The sequence below is a fragment of the Sebastes fasciatus genome, chromosome 14, assembly GCF_043250625.1.
Source record: "Sebastes fasciatus isolate fSebFas1 chromosome 14, fSebFas1.pri, whole genome shotgun sequence".
NCBI classification, from domain to species: Eukaryota; Metazoa; Chordata; class Actinopteri; order Perciformes; family Sebastidae; genus Sebastes; species Sebastes fasciatus.
The window spans coordinates 5,409,468-5,413,340 of NC_133808.1; the positions used below are offsets into that span (position 1 = coordinate 5,409,468).

General features: G+C 41.1%; 1 long non-coding RNA gene across 1 annotated transcript; it reads left to right on the plus strand.

The window, feature by feature from the left end:
• The first annotated feature begins 388 nt into the window (after positions 1-388).
• Positions 389-3,533, plus strand: LOC141782158 (uncharacterized). Its single transcript, XR_012597065.1, has 3 exons — positions 389-571; positions 1,067-1,206; positions 3,041-3,533. It is a non-coding gene; the product is annotated as an uncharacterized LOC141782158 (long non-coding RNA).
• The last annotated feature ends 340 nt before the right edge of the window (positions 3,534-3,873 follow it).

Below are 3,873 nucleotides of genomic sequence, written 5' to 3' on the forward strand. Positions count from 1 at the left end.
TGTGCAGTACAGTGCTTTTTGTTTTCGAAACAACGTCGATGGAGGCTGTAAAACCAAAATGAATAAGTTAAAAGGTGCTGTAATGCTCCGTGGAGCTGAGAGGAACTGCACAGTTGGGTGATAATTGTCTGAGTTAATTTGATCCATTTTTAATATACAAATCATGATAGCAGCTTTATGTTTAAAGCGGTTACATTTACAGCATTCACACCGCACATCTCCCATGGAGCTACAGATCAACATACCTATTTCCATAGATTACTAATAACAGGTATCCATCCCTGTCTGTGATACAATACTAGGATTCAGCAGGCTATGTATTTAGGATTGCCCATCTGTAAATAAACCAAGAGCACAAGAGTGCAAGGCTGTTTCCATGGCGACGGGTAGCAAACTAAAGTCAGTCAAGCGACTGTTGGAGCACACTTCCTGGGCAGAGCGACAATTACAGTGGCTGTCAGAGCATCAATGGGCCATTATAAAACATTCTCTGTAACCCTCACCAGAAGAGGAGTCATGGAAAGGGAGTTCTGGTTTGGTCTTCATTTCTACTTAAGAAAAGGTGGAAAAGGTAGGACGGAAAAGAAAAACAATGTTTCAGTTAACAGCTTGTTGTCCATCTTAGTATTGTCTTTCTTTTTACAAGCAGCATTCGTGTCTTCCATCTCACGAACACAGCCTCAATACCAGGTTTTAATCATCTTTTCTTTGGTTTGCTATTAATTAGCAGACTTTTATGCTCATACACTGAGGTTGGAAGAGCACAGTAGTCTATTAATTCAACCCTGACATTAATTCTTCCACTCGCCTCTGCCCTCAAAGCCACTGAATCCACTTCATTATTCACTTCTCTCTTTGAGTAGCAGTGGGTACAGCGTCGCTTTAAAGCCAGCAGAGGCCACATATCTTCTCTCAAAGATGGGGTGGGTTGGCATGTTTCATAATTTATCAGTCTCTTATATTCACATACATTTAAGTAACTTGGCTGTCAGGCGAATTTCAACTTTCTTCATGAAAATGTTGTTACTGTGATCCTCTGTCACAATTCATTTGCCTGTGTTTTCAGATGTAGCCTTTTATTCTATCTGGTTGTCTGGAGGCCTCACACAGATTCCAATAACCGATGTGTAAGAGACCCCAGCCAGAGCAGGGCCACAACAAAAGAACAATTTGACTAGTCACCTCTCGAGGCCCCCAGGACGACAGGTAATTTCACAGAGTATTTGCCAGATAAACCTGTGTTGTTTTACCGGGGCATATTATCAACAGACGCCCCGGCGCTGCAATCTTCTCCCTCGGTAAATTACACCTTCCTATCGTTCTGTATCTGCATTCATCTGAGTAGGGGGTGAATTTGGGGTTGTGATAGGAGCATTTATAAGCTACCTCTCCTGCCTGAAGGCATGTCATCTTTCTCAACTTTGTGTGCATGTTAAAGCCCGACTGAAAATCACATGAATCACCCAGTTTGGTTGTCAAAAATAATGTCACTGTGCTTTTTCAGGGTTTTCTTTTATCGATTAGAATATTGAATCGCGATGAATCACATGATTGTCCATAGTTGTGTCCATCAAAATTAATCACACATTTTGTATCTGTTCAAAATGTACCTTAAAGGGAGATTTGTCAAGTATTTAATACTCTTATTAACATGGGAGTGGACAAATATGCTCAAATCAGCATGGTAAACAGCTGTCAGTGTGTCAGTGTGCTGACCTGACTGTTACTTGCCCCAAACTGCATGTGATTATCATAAAGTGGGCATGTTTGTAAAGGGGAGACTCGTGGGTACCCATAGAACCCATTTTCATTCACAGATCTGGAGGTCAGAGGTCAAGGGACCCCTTTGAAAATGGCCATGCCAGTTTTTCCTAGCCACAATTTAGGGTAATTTCATAGCATTATTTAGCCTCCTTCCCGACAAGCTAGTATAACATGGTTGGTATCAGTGGATTCATTAGGTTTTCCAGATTCATATGATGTCGGTATCTTCACTCTATCTGTAAAACTGAGCCCGCTACAATCTAAAAATTGCAAGTTGTGTTAAAGAAACAAATTAGCATTAACAGGTTTTATCACATTAACTTTGACAGCCCTAACACACACACATATATATATATAGTTAAAAGTATTGAAATATATATATATTATTTTAATTTCTTTACTTTATTCATATCTTTTGAAGGCAGTATGAGTTTAGGCAAACATGAATGACTAAAATCAAACACTAACAAAGCACATCAGGGGTTTATGTTTTCAATTGGATTCCAGATGATACATTACAATCTGTTTCACATGCTTCTTTTTAGGCTAACATCAATGCTAGCTTCTCCAACAGGCTAACATCGCCTGCTCTTTATGTAACAACCAAGTTAATGGTGACAAGATGACCCATAGGCTTGCACACCTTTGGGTCCCCAGACGTGAGGTCCTTCTCCATTCTTCAGCCGTAGTCTCACCCAGCAGTGTGTCTCCTTAAGCATACTTTTAGGCTTTGTGTGTATACAGACACCAACGCTTTTTCTTCTTCTTTTATTTTACAGTATCAATATCAACTGTCAGTTTGTTGTTGTGGTTGTATCAGGGTATGCTTTGTCTGTAATGCTGTGAGTCTGAAGAAGTAAACCTATTCACCATGCTATGTTCTATAACAGTTAATCCTCAGAAACTTCAGAAAAATATATAAAAATAAAAATGTATGTGAATATTTAATAAAAAAAAGTATTTCCCTGATTATTGAAGGTATTTTTTAAACCTTTTTTTTCACACAGTAATTTAGATTTTTACATTGAGCCCCTATACATGTTTGACCCTGGTATGATGACACATATATTTCAATTGGTCTTCTAACAAATCTAACTGGTAAGGTCTTGACGTTGATAGCTCGGTGACACATGGTGGTGTGGTTCTCTTGTAGCCACACATACCGCAGCCTATCCCTGTTAACTGCAGCCTTTCGCTGATACAAGCCGTGTAAAAGCACGCAGTCTGCCAGACGTTCTCTGTCACCTGTGCTTTTCCCGTTTGTCGATGCCTGCAGCCTCCTGTCATCATCACCATTACGATGAAACTCAGTGTGGTGCTGGGGAAGCGAGTGACGAGTGAAAGATCTGGAGGCGGCCGGGAAGGAGATGACGACAAAGTCCCAAGCCACATTCTGAATCAGACCCCCCCTCCTCTGGGAACTAACTTCTTGTGGACCTCCAGAGGCCCCAGACCCTGGCGCTGACGGATATCCAGGTGGTTGACCGTGAGGGAGGAAGGCCCCATTAGCAGATGGACGACGGACCCTGAAGCCGACAGGGTTAGTGTGAGGTGCGGCACAGCTGAAGGGAGCAACAGGGGCTGTCATCATCACCATGACGGCCCAAAACGGCCCCCCATCCCCATGCTAATTACTATGAAACCATAGGCAGAAATACAATGACAAGATGTTGATGCCATGTTGTCCCATTGTGTACCGGCCATTTGTCTGTGTCAAGTTGTATTTCACCATGTAGTTTAATGAAGTGTATTTACACACATAAATATGATACTCAAAATATGGATACTGTCTCTCTTTAGGCCTTTACTTTAAATAGCATTCACAGGGTTTCTCTTGCATAAATGCTCCCTGTGCCTGTGAGATACCATGTCACAATATGCTATGCACTAGCCAGCAGTGCACCCTAGCTACACAAAGTTGGCTCAACAAACTTCTCTTCTATTTAGCAGCTTTATGCATGAAAATGCATAACACAATCTCTAAAAATATATAAACACATTCACATAAACTTGCTTAAGTAACTTAACCTCACATATAAAGCAGAAACAAGTAAATAGAGCAAACAAAATTGCATACCCTCCCAGGAAAAATCCCAGAACAACGAGGAA